This window comes from Colias philodice, chromosome 7, assembly GCF_061535455.1.
Source record: "Colias philodice isolate Cphi_HAF_F1 chromosome 7, ilColPhil1 Martin Lab GWU primary, whole genome shotgun sequence".
NCBI classification, from domain to species: domain Eukaryota; kingdom Metazoa; phylum Arthropoda; class Insecta; order Lepidoptera; family Pieridae; genus Colias; species Colias philodice.
Genome location: NC_143092.1, coordinates 5111141 through 5132697, shown reverse-complemented (window position 1 = coordinate 5132697; position 21557 = coordinate 5111141). Strand labels below are relative to the sequence as shown.

At 31.8% G+C, this 21557-nt stretch overlaps 1 protein-coding gene across 1 annotated transcript in view; it reads right to left on the bottom strand.

Moving 5' to 3' along the window:
- Window positions 1-18624, bottom strand: part of LOC149487051 (semaphorin-2A-like) — a 248627-nt gene extending 230003 nt beyond the window's left edge. The window contains exon 1 of the mRNA XM_089697292.1: window positions 18336-18624. The gene's annotated coding sequence lies outside the window, so the exon portion shown is untranslated. The remainder of the gene's footprint in view (window positions 1-18335) is intronic.
- Window positions 18625-21557: the final 2933 nt, after the last annotated feature.

The following is a 21557-nucleotide window of genomic DNA, read 5'->3' as shown; positions in this document are numbered from 1 at the left end:
AATATTTAACATATAAATGTACGTTTAAAATAAACATTTGAACGTTTCCTGTATATCTCCAAATCCTACTTTACGATTAAAAACATTCGATAATAAACTTGATTTATAAAGTCAATACAAAAAAGGAAGCCCCAATGATTATAATTTTAATTAAAATATCAAGGCAACCTATTGTATCCGTACTGTCGAGTTCTTTTAGGTAGGCCTTTCCAGTGACTGCGCGATCCATTTACGAATTTGCAAACACGTATTTTAATGAAAATATGATTGTAACATGAGTATAATTTTAAATCCATTTATCAGACTCATTCGAAAACGATTAGCAAACAGCTGGGATTAGACGCCCTCAGTGCCATTTAAAAATTATAAGTTTCCATAATACTGACTATGTTTATAAGTGGCAATGCCCCTTTTAACTCAAAGTGTAATTATAATATTTTACATTTTGTAGCTCTAATTAAAATCAGTAATCAGCGGTAAGTATGGGCGACTGCTTCCTAGAGTCGCGACAAGTAGTGATTTAATTATATTGCCCCCACAATCATTCTACAATTTTAAGCATTTAATAATATACGTGTAGGCGGAACGCGTATAAAACGTAATAAAAATCTCATTAAAATACGATGCCTCTCAACAAAAGCGCCCGTGAATAAAGAAATAATATGTACAATATTGTACCTAAGCTTGTAAGATATGTTGAGGGGGAACATTTTATGAAGCACTCGTGAAAATTTTAAAACACAACATCTTTTAACGATGGTGAAGACTTTTTTGTTTGAACTTTTATGTCGACTCACAAAAAGAAACTTCAGAACTTCCTTAATTTATTTATACAAAACATTTAGGTTTCTTGCATAGATGACTCTAGATGCGAAATGTGAAATTAATTGTCTGTTTTATCTTCAGAACTGTCTGCCTATTAAATTCAATTTCGATCGATTCGCAATTCGACTACTATATGTATTTTCATTCGTACAATACGTGAGCCTAGTGCTTACTGCGGTAAGCACTAGGCTCACGTATTGTACTCTATCTAGCATAATTTTGAAAAAAATGCATGTAAATGAGTATTTACAGTATTATGGGCAACATATTTTACAGCATAAACAGTAAATACTATATACTACCCTTCGTAAATGTTGTGTAGTAATATGTAAATTGCGAGCTTATCATACCAGTCATAGTGACCAACAGCTCAGTGTATGGAAATAAAGCATGTTAAGATATACAACAATGTTATATGAGCTACGATGTTTACCACTCCGCATAAAAACCCGTATTACAGCAAGAAAAATTGCAGCAAGATAAAGTGTGTCCTATTTACTGAACTAAATGTGACAAATGTCAGCTCTTTTAGCTAAAAGGCAAATAAACGATGATATAAAAACCCTTCTTCTGCGTCTACATTGACCGTTCGTTGTAACATTTTTCAACGTTTTATCATTTTACTGGCGAAAGAACTCGGACAATTGAGTGAAATTACTACGCTGTAAAAATGTGTTTATTAATTCTTCTTTATCTGTTTCAATAGGACCATATATCAAGTGATTAAACATTTCTTTGCTTGATTTATAGCTAGATGAAACTTGTCATACAAAATGCTATAATCAAACATCTGCAGCGTGCTTATATTGAACGAATTGAATTCTTGATTATCACATAGATACGTATAAAAGCGAGGTACTCTGCAGTACTGATTTCCCTTTGGGGGATAAATTCACTATAATACCCTTGACTGCATGATATACCTACTTTGATTTCTGTTCGATATATTGCCGATTTCACATATTAGGCTAATGAGTTACAAGCAATTTTTATCGTATTGTTTTCATTGTTATTTGTCATATTTTGATATCTTGTCGTAATAAAATTATCGATAAAATAAACGATAACGTCACGAACTGTATTAACATTAATATGAATTCATTTTTACACAAAATTGTCTGACTTCTTGTGATAACCCAAAATATAAGCTCACAATTTTCGGCTAAACTTTGTCCGTATAAAAATAATAACGACAGAGTACCTGTGAGAATGAGGGTTAGAAAACAATATTTTATTCTATTTTCTAAAGTATATCGCGTTACCTATTCAAAGGCCCAACAGTTTCTCAGAAGGGATAATACGGTGTGTCCCAGAAATGAAACCGTTCACAATAACAATTTCCTAATTTACCTTGTTTCCTTTACCCCGCTTCCTTATTATTTCGATCGCTTATTTTTTCGATTATATTTTCTTTTTGACAATATTTAAACAACCTCAAAGTAACCGGACAAAGATATTTCTTTACTTACATAAAATGATGCTGCGTCTTTTTTGTGAGGCTTATCAAGCCTTTTCCATTAACGTATTAAATTGTGAAAGAAAAATTAAATTGGCACGTGTTTAAGAATGTTTGTCATCATTTTAACATTTAATTTTGCTTAATACATATTATGTATAAAATAATAAAAAAATCCACCATGTGCTCTAACAATGGCGATTAAACGGTAGATATAATTATCCACCAAACCAAACTCGACATGAAATCACTCTCTAATCAATAAATATTTTTTCATCACAAGAAGGAACTTCAATACTAAACTTCATGTAATTTTGGCACAATTCGATTCTGCGATCGATTATCCTAATATGTAATCATCATTATACGAGAAATATGAGCAATAATGTATTCCTTACGAACCGAAAAGTAATCTATAACTAACAAATGGTCCATCTAAAAAGAATCTCTTCCATAATAGTTCCAGTTTTCTAGTCGGTTACCTACGTGAGGTACTCAATGGGCTACGTGAATGTCCAGTGATTCTATTCAGCACAGCGGACGAGGACACAATACCACTTGTATGCCATCGTTTTAAATAAAAATCTCATGGACTTATCTGTATAATCATGCTTGACAATGCTCTTTTCGCAATACTTATATGTAACTTATTTTTCAGTAAAGCATCGAAAAAGTGTTGTATGTTTGGGAGACAGTTTTAAAGTAAGTGACAATTTTCTATGTCCTTTAAGACGGAAACAAGCTTAATTTTAATTTTAATCTCCACCGGATACTGCCAAGTTTTAAAGTAAAGATTAATTTCTTTAAGACTTCTTATCCCTAGTTTTTTGCTCCCGGGTCAAAGTCCTTTAAAAAATGGCTGTCATGCGTAAGTCGAGAAAGACGATCTACTAAGACTAAGAATGATTAAAAGCGTTTATTTCCTTTTAGCGGAAGGTAGCAGGTGCAGAGTGATCGAGCACGAGTCATTCTGTTCTTAAAAATAGAATTGCAACCAAGAAACCTATATAAAATGGTACCTGTATAACCTATATAAGGTAGAATTAAAACGTAAAACCATATTGTGTACTTATTTTTCATGTAAGCAGCTCACGAATTCTAGACTTCTCGAATCTAATGAATCATTTAGTTGTTATCGAATTATACAATAGGAATATATCTTCATAAATATAAAATTCTCGTGTCACAATGTTAGTCTGCATACTCCTCCGAAACGGGTGGACCGATTCTCATGAAATTTTCTATGCATATCGGGTAAGTCTGAGAATCGGCCAACATCTATTTTTCATATGTACCACGGGCGAAGCCGGGGCGGACCGCTAGTTATATATATATAAATGTATCTCTTTTCAATATAGCATAATGTCATGAACTATTTTAGAAAATGTTCAAGTATTATTAAAATGATTTAATGAATCAATGTTTTGCTTTAAATTTATGAGCTAATAACTATACATGACTATTAGAAGAAAAACTAAGATGTATTCAGAACTTCATGATAAAATAATTTTAACTAATACTTGATCTGCACTGAACGTGCAGCCTCGCGAATCATTTTCCGTGCGAAGCAGCTCGCTCAGCGTTTACGAATCAATAATATTATCATAAAAGATCATCTCTAGAAATAAGAATTCAAATAGCTAAAGAACTAAAGGTTACCAAAATTTGCCATTATATTAGTTATCGCATACAGCCACTTTATTAACACCCAATTATGTTTATCGCATATTTCAGCACGCTCCACTGCACGGGATCGATGGAATGCAAATATCGATACTCGATATATCGATAACACGGTTTAAGAGCGCATTTTTCAAAGACTTTGCAGCACATCGATATGCTAATGCCGCTTCGGGTAACACGATTCGCTCTACCTGCGACGAACAATTTGCAAGCAAAATGTATCGTAATATGAGTATACGCCGTAGCTATTTTATCGGAGATAACGCACGGGATAAGCTTTTTACTCCAATATATATCTCGCTTTTAACAAGAAGATTAAACTAATTATTTACTCGACTTTCATTCCATAGAAATATATCATAAATTCTTCGTTCAGCTATATCAGAAATATTTTTATTTTATTTTCATATTCGCGTTCGAATAAAAATAGTTGTTGATAAATGAAATGAAATGGAAGTCTGTTTTTATTTAATGTTTTTTGAAGCAAATATGAATGTAGAACACAAATATTATGTAGGTAGACTAAAAACAATTATATTGGCCATAATAAAATTGTATATTTAATATTTATGTCAAACTCATAACTCTATTTACTATTTAGGTAACTATAAGAATATAAAAAGTATATTGCATAGTGTTCTACTTACTTCATATTTATTTAGTAGTATTAAACAGAGCACAGCCCGTGTATTGTATTTTATTTATTTAACAGTTTTATTTGATATGAAAATGCGATTCAGCGTCGATGGCTCTTGTACAAATATTTACTACAATATTGCTATCTTTTTGAAACTTTTACATTTATTTATACTTATTATTAGTAAGCTTACCGTCTAAATACCATTGTGGAAAAGTACCTGTAAATAAGAACACAAATTACTTGAAAAATCGACATTAAAGCAACATTGATAATACATTTCGCCACTAAAAGCAAACTAGGGATTCCTTAACCAAAGACATAGCTGGAGCTGTTTAGAATTTCGCATTTTCTCTAGAGGCGAGATAAAAATCTTTGGGCTTATTTGAAGAAAAACCTCACGCAAACGTTGCGTTTACTTTGCGTCCCAGGGTGTAGTAAATCATTTTAATAATTGATCCGAACTGAAATATTCATGAAGTTCCAGGAGGTACTATAGAGAATGGATGAAAAATGTTCCGGCCTCTTTGAATATTGCCCGCTCGGCTGACCGGTACGTTTCTTTAATGTTACTTTAGTTCTATAAGAGGAAATACTTTTATAGTGAAAACGTTTTACTAAAGGGTTTTAATAAGTTCTGTATCGGTTTCGAGGTAAATTTTCGTACCTAGATTTACCGCGCGTGCTCTTTTGTGAATTCGCTTTACATATTTTAAAAGAAATAAAACTATTATTTTAATTGTTCGTCTGCGGCGGCGTATTACGTGCAAATGTACAATATATTAATAATTTTCGTTTTTAATTCAATTTAGTTTAAATGAACCGATAAAAAAATGTAGGAAATTGAAATTCCGTATGCTATTTTTATAATTTGATGGCTAATTTCCTATGTGTGTATGATTAGTAGGTACGATAGATTAATTATTTTACTGTGCACTGTAATGATATGTCAATAGATTATTAGCACTTAATTTCCTAATGAACTTTATTCTAAACCATTATAAGACCAAAAATAAATTTTTGTCTCAATATTAAAACATCAACAATCCTATAACAATGATAAACGCTAGCAAATACCTTATAACTTAAACAATAAGAAGAAAATGTTCCACGAGGCATTCAACGTATAGTATTACAATTTCAGTCTCCAAGGAAATTCGGTAAGGAAATGTATTTGATACAGCGAGGTACGTGTCGTAGAATAAAACGTTGGAATACAAGAGTGGAGTAACGTCATAAGACCTCCCACTTGACACCTGGGCTTTTTTATTTAACATGCAAGTATGTGAGAAAAAATCACAGAGAATCAGATTATGGTATGAAATAAAAAGATTGGCCATTACAAGCTTCATGTTTATTATTTCTCCAGTGACATTAAATTAAATTTATCGATTAATAAATGTTTAATTTATTTATGTTATTACAGTATCTGAAATCTTTTAATTTTAGGTGCAATGGAAGCAAAAGCTCTGTAAAATGAACTCTATATACATTATACATATTTGAACAATTTTAAATATCAATTTAAATCAATCCTCTTTTGTCTAATTCAACGTAAACTAGATAATGGAATTTCCTTTGTCAAATCCCAGTATTCAGCATTAACGCCGCTGCATGACCATGATTATGAGAAAAAAATCCCTCATCACATTCCAAATTAACTTCATTAAAACCAACATCTTGTTAGTGAACTTTTTGCTTCAAAGAATGGATGTGACGTGAATGAATTGTTAATTCACAATTTAAATAACAATGGAGGGTGTTTATAAAGAAAATTCAGATTGACATTCGATGCCTCCACAATCAAATTGGTCTTTGCATAAACTCGAAAATTAGATTGAATAATTATTTTGAAAATAGATTTTGGGATGAGTGAATTCTGTTTATGCTTATCGATTAAAACTTGTCTGTGTGACTGGAAATTTGCATTGAAAGCGTATCTTCAATTTTTTTTATACTATTATGTCTTTTCTTTCTTTTTTTCTAGACATGAGAAAGAACACATAACAAATAAGTTGATAAAAATAAACTTTCCGAAAATGAAAGATAAAGAAACAGAGTAAATGTTTATATAACGATGATATTCAGTAAAAAAGTTTGGTGAAATAGGAAGGAGCAGGTGTCACCGAAAATCGTGTTTTGTTTGTGTAACTAATGGCGTTCCCTAGGCCCCACTTGTAAGGAAATGAGTGTACGATCTATATTATATAGTTGTGCTGTATTTACATGTGTAATATTATGTTACAGTTGAAAATTACCGATTCATTTTACTGAAGGCTAGGTAGTAGGTGTTAAGTAGATATTCGAGGATGAAACTTGCCTAATTACGTAAATTACGTAACTCTATAAACCAAAGTTCTTTGTTTTAAAAAATAATTATTACATTGTCATTTAATTTCTATCTGTAATAATATATTTTTATAATTACATGTCATTTAATTAAATTTAGCAAAAAGATGAATCCAGTTGACTAGACAATGTGAACGGAGCTCAGCGTCCACAATAGGTCTTACTGTCAAAGTTGCGCTTTGCGCCTTGTTTTATACATGCTTTACATTTTACCAGTCGACCAACTTTATATCTAAAGCCTTTTTAACACCTATTTACACTAAAAACATCATATGTTGGGTTAATAATCTTTTTATAGGATTTTAAATAATTATTTTTGTATAATAAATAGCAGTATTGCGCCGTCTCTTCTTGTATTTATTTTATAAAAGATGTTTTAATCAATTGTAGTTTCTGGTTAAAGAAATAAGAAATATAGAGCGCGCGTTGTTATATTTTCAATTTTATGTTTCTTAAACTCTACATTCATAAAAAAGGTATACTAACCATTCCTAATTTACATTCAAACATTACACGATCAATAAACATACACAATTAAATGACTTAATTTTCCATACCGTCTTCTCCAACCTAATTTGGCAACCAAACCCACGCAACGCGTCAGAAACATAAACGCTAAGATTGGTTTTAGCTCCATTCCACTCGACTGGCAAGATCAAACGGAGCATCACAATGCTCCGTGCGGTTCCTCTGACAAAGTTTACGCTTTGCTTTAACATCACTTATAGCTTTGTATGACATGTCACCCTAATGGAATGGAGGCAAATGACCTAATTTATTAGCTGCGAAAGAAAAAATGTGATATTTTTGGTTGAGTTGATTAGTTATAATTATATTATGAACCATTTAAAACAGTCATTGAAATATTTAGGCAATCACCAGAAAAGTGACTTTTGTACAGTTAATGATGACACGTAATGTTTTTTTTTTGATATTATAAATCAGGCAAATTCCATTTCAATAAATCATGAATATATTCATTTTCCTCGGTGACTATATTTTGATTGAATGGGAATCAAAGTTTAACTGCACGTCAGCAAGTCTATCCTATACATTTTTTTATGAAATTAAATAAAATACAAAATAATTATTTCTTCATTTCAAGACAAATAAAATATATTTTTTATTCTTTGAAACAGATATATTCACTTGTTCCTACATTTAAGCGTAAGTGGTCGCAAATAAGTTAGGATTCATAAGCTCTAAACGCCTAAGGGCCGGGAAGTTACGAAACTCAATAAATATGAGTTATGATCTCATAAGATTTACGTTTAAAAGATGGGCTGTGTTAGTAAGAGCTGTATGAGAAGCAATAATTTACTCCTAACAACAAATAACTGTAGAAACTTTGCTGCGTTAATAATTGCGTTATCCGTCAACTTATGATGCAAGAAAACTTTGAAATTTAATACGTTTTGCATTCAACTGAGAACTTTCTGAAAAAAAACAAAAGCAAACTTGTAAAATAGAGCCTCCCTTTCAATACGCATTTGATTTAGAATCATTGAATTTTTTTTTATGAATAACGAAACCACGATAAAAATTTTGCATTTGTTATCACACCCTAATTTTAAAAACAACATATATGATAAAAATAAAACACACGGTGTGCATTTACGTTCCAAACGATAACCAATATTACTGGTATTCATTAATCCGATTATATTAATTGGTAAAGCGGTGGAATATCATATGTATTTATAGCTATGTATGTACAGATTTATTTCAATATTTTAATCATCGAAAAGATCGTTATCGCCATAAAACTGATTTCCATTTAGCGATTTATTCGTACTGTAAAATTTAACAAGGAGAGATACGCGCAATATTATGTGGTAACCAATTAACCGAATTGAACAATTACAAAATTATTTGACGAATGTTAATAATTAATAATAATATGAAAACAATACGATTAGTGCAGAATTTAGTTAACTTACAAGCTGAGTTTATCTTTATCCCCAACATGACATAATATTCTAGACCAAAGCTAGTATAAACCGTATTTCATAGCCCATTTGGTTAACTCCTGTAAAAAATACCTTTTCAAAAACTACGCTAAAGTTAAAACACCAATTGATTAACCTTCATAATTACCCTCACGGCACCAGCACTATTATAATTCAAAAAATATAGTCTACGTTCCAAGTGATTGACACAAATTGTCACTTAAACTCAATGTTGCATTACAAATTATATTTAAACGAACTATCGCCTCCAATCGGTACGGGGTGGTACAGGGTAACAGCCTCTCATGCTATCATAACAGAAGCCTAGCTGCGTAAATCACGCAATAAATTATTGAACATGAAATATTCAAACACTTTATACGCTAGGGTGTGAAAACGGTGGAAAATTTGCTTTTACTTCCTTCTTATTTCTTTTTGTGCAATCTATTCAAATGATGTATGATAGCGTTTTTATAGAATACATTAATGTTTAAATACGCGTTGCTTATATTTGTATATGATACATTTTTATAGGCTTAGTTTAGAGAAAGAGCTCTATGGCTTACGAGTAGTGCAGTCTATTTGAGATTTTAGAGCTTTTCAAAGTTTCTTATAAATGCATTTACTAATTGTTCAGTTCAATTAGTAAATGCATTTATAAGAGTAATTCTTGATACAAAAAAAATGTAAGAAAAATCTATTATAATTTCGTTTCATTTCTTCAGTTTTCGTTTGGAAATTTATTGGTTTTCCTTAGTAACAGTGTAAATTGTACATAATAAATATTCCTTAATGGTGATACAAAAAAACATAAAGATTAGTTTGTTTGAGACATTTTTTTACGACGTGTTTTGTGTTTACATCATAGCTTACTAATTTAAGCTCATATTATCACGATAATAATATTGCACGAAAGTAATTTGACCGACCAAGAAATTATGAACAATTTATTTTCATATTACCCATATTTGTTGTAGATCGATCTTATTTAACGCCAGCCACGCGGGAAAATTGACTTTTAATTAGCAATTTTCAATAACAGGCGACTTCAAAGGCTGAGATATTGCCCGGCCAAGATTTAAGTATTATAACATATAAATTGTTATTGAACGTTCAAGATAAAAGCATAAATAAATATCCTCATTTAGAAAACTAAAACTTGTCCGGATCTTAATTAATGTTCACGTCTTGTATTCGTAGAATGTTGAATGACACTCACAATTAAAAAATAAATTCTCGAAAAACTCGAAACTCGAAAAAAGATTTCTCAGAAAACATTTATTATGTAGAAATATTAATAGTAGTGTTGAAATAGCATGTTAAGAATTATTTATTTGCTTTGAAATTGAAATGTACCAATTTAATATAGAAATATTTTGTCCATAAGATTCATCATACAACTATCATAATGAAATAGCGTATGTCGAATAAGTTATATGTCCATATAAATAACGTCACGTATTTCACTTTTATAGCTAGTTTATCTCCATCAAAGGGTAACTTTGATACCTACAGCGATCTTTGGAACGTCGAGTGCCCTGTAAAACAAGTTTGATTACTTTTTTATTGCTTTTGCCTTCAGTTGTAGCGTTTGTTTTAGGAATTTAGATATGTACAAAGGTGCAGTATTGTCCAAGGATTGGATTAGTTCAGAGAAATGTAATTTAATTATCTTGTATTTTTCATATATTCAATTTTTCACTACATATGTACGTTTTAAATGCGTATCAAATACTGCAAAAACTGTGGTTCAAAAGCCTTCTATATTCATTCTTGAAACAAACTGGGTTATGTAATTTTCTCTCAGAATGTAAAACCTTATTTAACCTCAACAAGCTTTACTTTAAAAGAATGCGTGCGAATAAATAGGTCATCGATGTTATTTTTAATTAAAAATAGCAAAATGGAAATCCGCAGCAGCGAGCTACTAAAATTAATGAAATGCACAATTTAAAAAGGAAATAATAAGAGTATTTTCTAATTAAACTATAAACCATTTCTGAATCTGTTGCTTTATACTTTAGAAAATTACTTGCATATTATATTGTGATAACATGTTTGTAGTTACTTATTTATCTTCATACTGTTCGCAAGCTCAATGAGGATAATTTTGTTCTTGAATCTTTATAGAAGCGTTATTTCAAAAATATAGTTTTTACATTAAACGTATTTAAAGGAAAATTCACTAGCAAATAAAAAGGAGCTTAAATTTCAAAATAGACATGATTAATTCTTTTATCAATTAAAATCATTAATAAAAGTCGGTTTCTGAAATGAGAATTGATTTTATTAAGGTTTGAGAAAACTTACATACATGAAAATAATTAGCATTCTTTAAGAATAGTGAGAGAAAGAGACGTCCTAGTGGTCGCTGTACATGGGTAGAGTAAACGGTACAGTAGAGCGGTAGAGTACTTACTATACTACTTACTATACTACTTACTATACTAATATTGACACCATTGGTAGAGTAGAGTACTAAAATATCTACTAAAACTGGTAGAATACTGAGAACTGGTAGAGTAGCATGCTAGTTCACTCTACCGTTCACTCTGCCCGTGTACAGCAGACATAAATGTCAAATACTCAATTCAGAAACCGGTCGTAGATAATACTTTAATGATTCTTTACTAATTTCAATATACTTAGAATTGTATACAATTTGTTTTAACAAAACAGTACAACGTATGCAATATTTCAGTGTAACTCTAGTAGGAGCGGGTTATCATTACAACTGTTTGACTTTATGTGGCTTCGGGTCTCGCAGACGTATTGTATTCCATTTATTCTATTGTTAGTCATATCGTTTACGAATCAGTTCAATATAAAACATAATATTACATAACAAGATAATGTTATGTCTGTGTTTAGTTTAGCTATATGAATAATCTTATATATAAAATTCTCGTGTCACAATGTTAGTCTGCATACTCCTCCGAAACGGGTGGACCGATTCTCATGAAATTTTCTGTGCATATCGGGTAAGTCTGAGAATCGGCCAACATCTATTTTTCATATGTACCACGGGCGAAGCCGGGGCGGACCGCTAGTATACATAAATAAATGAAACAAACAAATTGAGTATAAGTTAAAACCACAGGTTAAAACTATTCAAGGCTTTATACTTTTATCCGAAATAAAAGTTATTTTATTAGATTAACAGTTTTTCTGCTATAAAATATCATCTCATGTTGCCCGCGACAACGCCTACTGTAAAGCAAAAACATCAGTTTAATCACATAAATCAACATAAAATTTATGAACAATAGAATTTGTTCATTACACTCAAAACGAATCGAATCTATTTTGATTGGATAAGGAGCTAAAAAATCGAGTGCAAAAGAATACGAATATACGGAACTCTAAGATTAAAAGCAAGCCATGCAATTCCCGGGCTTCAAAGCTAATAAATGTTCTAGTGGTACTATAACGCAAAACAAACAATTTTAAAAGGAATTTATTTTGATGAAACGTCTCATGGGTAAGCGCAGTGTATTGATTTATATCATATCAATATATAAACTGACCAGACAAACGTTGTTCTTGTTGTTTGATATGCACACAAAATTTCATGAGAATCGGGCAAGTCGTTTGGGAGGAGATTAACTACAAACACCACGACACGAGAATTTTATAATATTAGATTGAAATTAAACAAAGATTTGATTAAAAGTGGTAAAGATATTATGACGTTTCGAAATATACCTTGCTTTTATAAGGCGCAGACATGAAAAAATATTCAATACATAGCAGTTAATTCTTGAAACGGTTTTTAAGGTGGGTAAGGTAGGGTGGGCTATAAGTGCCTCCTATTTTACCGGCAATCTACCTCCGCTGCAGTGATTTGATAACACCGTTTGTTTGAAGCACCACTCCGTTCGATCTACTTTCAGAAATGATTCCGTCTTAAAACAATCCGTTTTATTTAAACATTCGGAAGTTTAAGTGAAAAGTTTTGTTTGAGTACAACTTATGTTTTAAGGAGTCTAATTAATATATTTTAATGCATTTTAAAACGGAGTACACGACATGGTCATCAACCGATAATGTTCTTAATCATGTCCTTTATCTAATTAGCTAACAACTAGGATAAGACGCAGGTGACCTGTTTACTATAATTTTTTCTATTAGTTCAGACATTGTATAGCGTACTTTTTACCCATAACAAGTTGCTGATGTTCATTTTATATGTCAGATTCAAAATAAGTCTGTAAATAGAAAGAACACATGGTTTTTAGGGTTGTCTGGCAGAAATCGCTTACAGCGATAAGACCGCCCTCTGTACATATTGTAACTTGTATCGATTTTATTTTTTAAATCCTGTATTTAGTGTGCAATAAAGAATTTTTCATTCATTCATTCAACACACGATCACAGACGGTCATATTTTTTTTTTCTAAAATTTGTAAAGACACATATGTAGTGAATTTAATATTGTTATGATTGATTATGTACATATATTATTATTTTTGCTGAATGTAAATGATATTTGTTTATCTTCTAGGCGCTACGGCGCTACGGCGTAGCGGCATTATTACATTTTATTTGCTATGAGAATGCTACGCAACTTACGTCATGTTTTCAATTGCCAGCGGCAATCGAAAACAAAATCTTTTATACTCAAGATGGCTCTACATTAATAGGTCACCACAGCACAAAGCATTTTTTCGACTTCGACATCTATACATACTTAAATCCATACTTATATTATAAATGCGAAAGTAACTCTGTCTGTCTGTCTGTTACTCAATCACGCCTAAACTACTGAACCAATTTGCATAAATTTGGTATGGAAATTTTTTTGATACCCGAGAAAGGACATAGGCTACCTTTTATTGCGAAATATGTACCATGGGCGAAGCCGGGGCGGACCTCTAGTGATTAATAAAAGATATAATTTGCAATTAAATGTTTTTTATTTCTTTTGATACCGTGCAATATTTGAAATTTAACACAAAAAATACATAAAATCTTTACAGTATCCGTAAAATTCTCGAACTTTCGAAAGGAAAGTTAAATTAGTCTCCGATCGTAATTTCATTCATCAAACTTCGATAAAATGACTTTGAAAGACTTTCTTGTGCCCATAAAGGAATTTGTGTAAAAATAAAAAGCAAAAATATTTCTAAAACCCTTTTAAACGATCGACATTACTCTTTCTGTCTTACTTTGTAATACGGGAAAAATGCTTTTAGTTGACTTTTAAGGATCTTAAACCCATTGTGGTATAAAAACTAAGAGCGACCGATTCTTAGTTACAAGACGGACAACTAATTACAACAATTCTTGAAAAATATACTTAATTATCTAAAATTTCTTAAATGACTAATTGTTCACAATATTATGAAAATGATTCATTATTTTTACCTGTATTATTACATCAATAAAGGTTTTATTTTATTTTACACACACAAGTGTGACTAATGCGTTGTTTCTTATAAATTCTTAAAACACGTATAATGCGACTGTAGATAATAAAAAGATGTATTGTCTTATATATACTTACTATAATGTTTTCTTTTATGATAACGTTACAAGCCTTCCTGAGAAAGCTGCGAAAAATATTTACAAAACCTTAATTGAGAACGTTTTAATATAATTAAGCTTATTAATTGATTAAACCAATTAAACATATCTAGGCTTACATAACCGAATAAAATAAATTCAAATGACCGTAAAAATATTATATAGTTCTGTTGTTAAGGCCACTCTTTTCAGATGAATTCTCTTTATTGCAACGTAAATTGTGAAAACCCGGACTAAAAGGAAAATATAAATTTGTAATTTTCGTTACGTTCATAAAACGTAGATGCAAAAAGTATTGTTTGTAAATATATGTTATTAAATATGTTTGATCGTAATATTGGAAGGACATTGGAAAACAAGGTAACATTTAGTGCTTTAGTAGGAATGAAGGGAAAATTAACGTGTCCTGAAAATTTTTATTGGTAGCATTTTTAAATCTTAAGAAACCTCCTAACATTACATAGCTTATACCTATTCAATTTTACAAATAACCAAGTGCCAATCGACAGTGAATTCGTGCTATATTTCACAAACAAGTAACAAATACTATTAATAATACAATTACAAAAAACAATTTACAATAAGTGCCCATTAAATGTTGATTTTTTTACGGACACAGACATTTGTAACAACAACAGGTGTCAAAACATTAAGTGTGAAACATTTGCAAATATCATACTCAATTCATAGCATTATAGACTAGAGTAGATAATTTTTGAAACAAAAAAAAATCGCAGTCGGATGAAACCCATTAGAAAAGGAGGGGAATATGATAAAAATGTAAGGAAAAATAAATTACGGTCAATCCGAGTTCGGGAAGCGGGAGGGGGGAGCTTTTAAGAGAAAAAAATGGTTTCTCTCGATTTCCGACACAACTACAAGTCCTATAGAAAAAAGTTCAATGGCAAAGTTGTAGGTAATTAAAAGTTTTACAACTTTTGTATTCACAATTTTTTCACATAACCTCAAAATTTAGGTGAAAAATTCAAAAAACCAAGTTTTTGGTCTTTTATTTCTATCTATTTCAAAATTTATTTTTTTTCTACGAAATTTGGTGGAAACTTACTTTATTATGTCCCAAATACACTGTAATTTATTTGATTGAAAATATTTATTTTTTCGCCTTATTTTGAATTAATACCAAAAAAACAACCTAATTTTCAATCGAAAAGTCACCCGTCAAAATATCAGCTTTTTTCAAAGACTTGGGGTGCCTTTTATTCATTGAAATCTCTACTTTCATATGGTGTAAAAAAAATAAACACCACCATAGTAAATGTTCTCAGGAAATGCATACAAACAGTCTGAAAATTAGCTTTTACTAAATCAGGCACACTTCTCGAACTACCTGAAATGTTTTTATCGACATCATTTTGCTTTTGAATATGCTGTAAAATATTAAACTTAGAACAGATAATTATTTTTCTTTTGAAATATTTCCGAAAAGCCGATACAAGAGAAGATATAGAGTTCAAGAATTGTGCCTGATTTAGTAAAAGCTCATTATCACACTGTTTGTATGCATTTCCTGAGAACATTTACTGTAGTGGTGTTTATTTTTTTTTACACCATATGAAAGTAGAGATTTCAATGAATAAAAGGCACCCCAAGTTTTTGAAAAAAGCTGATATTTTGACGGGTGACTTTTCGATTGAAAATTGGTTGTTTTTTTGGTATTAATTCAAAATAAGGCGAAAAAATAAATATTTTCAATCAAATAAATTACAGTGTATTTGGGACATAATAAAATAAGTTTCCACCAAATTTCGTAGAAAAAAAAATAAATTTTGAAGTAGATAGAAATAAAAGACCAAAAACTTGGTTTTTTGAATTTTTCACCTAAATTTTTAGGTTATGTGAAAAAATTGTGAATACAAAAGTTGTAGAACTTTTAATTACCTACAACTTTGCCATTGAACTTTTTTCTATAAGACTTGTAGTTTTGTCGGAAATCGAGAGAAACCATTTTTTTCTCTTAAAAGCTCCCCCCTCCCGCTTCCCGAACTCGGATTGACCGTAATTTATTTTTCCTTACATTTTTATCATATTACCCTCCTTTTCTAATGGGTTTCATCCGACTGCGATTTTTTTTATCTTTTCATTATTTTCAAAGGCTTCTACCCCAGTCTATTACCAATTTGCACAGCGATTAAAATATACCTAACCAGAATGAATCTTTGATTTAAAATATACTGTTATTTACATGGAGCTCGAATAAGGACAATTACAATGGGGAAATAAACAAAGCGTTCTAAAATGTTTCCATGCCACTAATTGTCAGAGCAAATTATTGGTTGACTGAAACTCGGCCACTTGTTAAAATTTATCGGTCTTTTTATATCAATAATGGAGCGCTTTGTTGATTATTCTTGCTCCGATAAAACAGGCTACGCAATTTGTTAATAAATTATGAAATTGGGTTTTAAATGTCGGGATTGATACACTTTTTCTTCATTATCATGACTGCGACTTTACGAGTATGTATTAAAAGTTGTCTAATATGGAGATATCTAAGAAAAAGTTTCATGGATGAGACAGTTTTGGGTGTAATATAGAATTGCTGGAAAAAAAAATGTTTGAAGGAAGTAGTTCTTAACCGGTCAAGTTAGTACAACATTTCGACGCAAATAAAGCTTTTTAAAGCTAGGCTAGTAGCTACTTACAATGGTTTTCGTCTCAGTGCCGTCTAAAGGACTTGGGCAACCTAATACAGTGTCATTCGTATGATTTTGTGTGCTTTGGCATAAGGCGCATTTTATAAGTAAAAAGAGTAAATATACACTGCGTAAGAATGAAACTTATTTGAGGAAAACTCAAAGCTTTCCATCGAATGAAGTTTTAATCCTTATTGAGTTGGTAATATGTGTTAAGGGAATCCTTTTTGAATTTATCTTGTGAGCAAGCAGCGTGGCCTACATCGTCGTGTTTTCATTTCGGATTTACTCCGAACTTCGCACCGAATCTAAGCAGCTGCGTCATTCCTAAAGGATATTTTCTTTTCCTTCTTCGACACGAGATCTTGACGACTGGCTTTTGTGATTTAAAAAGATTTGCAAGCAAAACCGCTTATCGTTCCGCGGTTTGCTCTGTTTTGTTGATATTATCGTAATACCGCTGTTTAGGTATGCCTCTGCATACGCTTATATCATGTTCTATTCACGTATTATATCCGTTCTTTGTGTTCCAATCGTTATTGTTCTATTTAGAATAAATTTCATGATCATTTCTAAACATTATACTGATATTATCAATAATTAGTTCAAATATTATTGAATATTCCTGGTATGTAATTTTATTTCAAAACTAAGTAGCGTAATAATAAGTTAAGTAATACGATATATAAATTATAACTATAATTTCAGTGAGAATTAACATAATGTGCTAGTTATGCAGTAATATTTTAACAGTAACAAAACACTACTTGAGAACTAAAATAAAAAATTAAGAAGCATGCAAATAGTAAAAATAATAATCAACATATTAATTCAAGAAGTCACTAGCATACTGAAAACTATAAAGGCTTTATAATGGGAATTGTTCCAGTCTCTAACTCGTAACTAGGTGTCTAAAGCAAATGCAGATAATATCGGCCAACGTGCCAACCATGCTTTTCAAGAGTGTTTGAACTGCTTTGTTCTACATTTTGTAAATAAGTTGTAAATAGGAACAGGAAAATAAAACACACAAGATAACCAATTACTGTGTAATAATAAACAAATGACAAACAAAAATACATCTAACTAGGCTAAAATATGATTTCATTCACGAATTTAACACAAAACATAAAACTATGCCGTGTAAGATTACATAAAGTAATACAAAAGTCATTATGTAAATAAGTGTTATGACTATAGCGTGATAAATTTCAGCAGATAAGAAAAATCGATTACGTTTGAGAAAGTTTACGTACCTTTTGAAAACATTCAACGTGTTTACGATAGTCTAATTAATCCACAATTATTAAATAATTCACATGATTCGGTTGAATTTAACACATCAACATTTCGGAAATATCACTGTTTAATGTTTATGTATTTACATCCGGGATTCCGCGAAGGTCGGGCACTGCGGGTCTGCGTGCGGCCGTCCGTCGAGTGTCCGATCGCAATGTGCCAGGATGAGATGCGAAGACGTGATTTTTATGGGAAAAGGTTTTTGATATGTGCGAGCGAGGGTGCAACGCGTAGAGACACGGCGGCGACGCGGCAAGAACTGTCCGGGAGGGGACCCTACTGCGCCGCCCGCCCCAACGCCGGAACGCTGATACAAAATTAATACTTGTTTTGCTAAGAGCGATTTCGATTTGTCGGGCCCCAAATTTGGAAAGTTTGATCTTGTTAGCAATTAAAGTTGTCTTAATATATACTTGTAAACTTGAAGTATTCGACCCTTGGGCGTTCGGCGAACACTCGATTGGTGTTTCGTGAAACACGTAAAACAGAATTTTACAATGTAAAATGTATTGTCGCATTTTGTAAGGCATGTTCGATTTTTCTATGAACAATTTTATATTAGAATATTCTTTGTTCGATCTCTACTTTCATAATACTTGAGTTTATCTACCGGTAAATGACGTAAGTCTTATAAGTAATGGCGAGTACCTGTAGCACGGGCTGGCAGCAATATGGAGAGAGCCGCGTCTCAATTTTTATTAAACTGGAACAGTCCCAATATTTTGCAAAGTTTGCGGGTGGAGCGAAAAGTTCCATTTCCTTCGTTTAGGAACTCTCGCAATTGATGCAGTGTTGCTCGTTTGCATGACATTAAAATATCTTTGACGCTCGATATTTTGGTGCGCCAGCGAGTTTCGTATCTCGGTTATGCAAATATTTCAATTTCAAGTTATTTTTAATATAATCGAGCGTGGGGCGGAATTTTGATTCTGTTAAAGCAATCACTTAGTTACAAGACATATTTGATGTTTTTTCGAAATTTTAACTTTATAAATATTCGCATAACGAGTGTTTTTTTTTGCACAAACTAAGTTCGATATAGACTAAGCATCACTATCCGAATACACCAGAATCAAGCTTAGAAACTGAATCATTAAATAATTAGTAAAGAAATTATTTACGTAATCGAAACTTTATTATTCAGGTAAATATAAAGAATTCAATTTATTCTCAGATATGGGGATTAATAAAGCGGATTACACTCGACCTGTGGCATATTCCAGCTACACATAGTTAAGGAACATAAACATTAGGATAAATCCTCACGCTATGAACAGTTTTAAGCTCGAAGGACATTGCAAACACAAAAAGGTTTATATTTCGGTCGGTTTGTGAAGAGTCTGTGAATAATGAATATTTTCGTATATAATTTATATTTTTTCTTATTATTTTTTTTTATTTAAACACAAAATGAAATATCACATAACCATTGATAACTTGTATTTTCATACCAAAATTATAAAGACATACTCCTGAATAACATTTTATATCTAAATAGTTCACAACTCATTTATAGAGTGAGTTCTACCTGTGGTTCTACGAAGAAGACTTGCTACGACAATCTTTTAGAAAAGCTGTTTGTAACTTATCTTATAAGTATTCAGTATTTGTAAAAAAAATGTTTAAAACATTCGACTAGTATGATAAGACCAATTTATTCAAACAACAATATTTCCATTTACATATTTCTATCAAAATCAGAAACGTATACAAACCTATCCAAAAGTAATAGACCTATTTCTCCGTTCAATAACACATCACAACATGCAATTTCGATTACGATACTACAAAGCTTAAACATCACCCAAACGATACGCTATTACGTTGTTTTTACAGAACGTAATAAAGTCCTTCAGTGAGAGCGGGGGCACACGATGCGTTGCGGCGCCGCACCGCAAAGATTTCACCGTGTCAGTGGGCACACGAGCGGTGCGGCGCCGTAACGTTGTTATGTCGCAGCGGCGTCGTAGCAGGGTTGCACAGCGTGTCCTTCCTTGTGATGCAAAACAACTGAGCGGTGCCGCTCCGACGTCGCACTGCATTCACCCCTCCCCGCCTCGTCTTGGTGGTTACAAGTCCGGTGCGGCGCCGGAGCGCATCGTGTGACATGCCACAGATATTTCTATGTAAGACGACGCAGCGACACCGCTCCGGCGCCGCACCGCCGCCGCAACGCATCGTGTGCCCCCGCCCTGACCCAATCGCTCTATGTCAGTTCAATATGACGGTGCCAATAATGCGGCCAGAGCCGCTTTCGAACACGATTAAATTTTTAACATTTCCACACCGCAAAAGACCAGCATACAATAAAGGCATTGGATTTTGTATTACGTTTCTGCTCGCTTGCAGATCTTTGTTTATTACATTTACAGAGATGCAGTTTGAATATCACAGCACTCGACTTAGTTTTTCTGCAACTAGCCGAGTTAAATGATGAATACCATTGTGCGATTCCGTTCTGTTTTGTATTTCAAAGAACGTCTTAGAGTATAAGCATTGCGATGCGATAAGCGAAATGAATACAATATAAATGTACCACTAAAATATAGCATTCGGTTATCGTATTCATGCTATCTTTTAAATGTGTTTCAACGAATCACGTATTTGATCCTGTATAATATAAAAATATAATTTCGGGATATTGAATATTTTATTTTGAGTAAATAACCGGGGTAATATTCGTATGAATAAATGAAACACTTGGGTCTGAGTTCGTTATAAATTTTAATAACTTTTTATCTGTTGATCGTAGACAGACGTCGCTTCGTAGGTTATAGTTATTTTTTGTACCGTTTAAGTTCTGAATAGTAATTTGGTGTCTTTTGAAGTCTGTGAGATAAATGCTCTTACTGCTAATGGCTTTTCATGCGATGCTCAAATGAATGTAGAATGTATGCATTGTAACTATTAAACACCCATTTTATTTTTGATATAGTGCAGATTTTAATAGTTATAATGGCAGTTCTCATTTTGTTAATATAACTTAACGAAAAAAATGGTAGAACTATCATTAGTGACAGAGAATACTTACATATTATGACGAAAAAAACTTTGTATTATAAATTTATACTTAGATATACTTATATTCTTTATTTGAGCAATGTTTCTTAATTTTAAGAATACTAAAAAAATCGTCTTTATCCTACTACTATTATAAAGGCGAAAGTTTGTAAGTATGG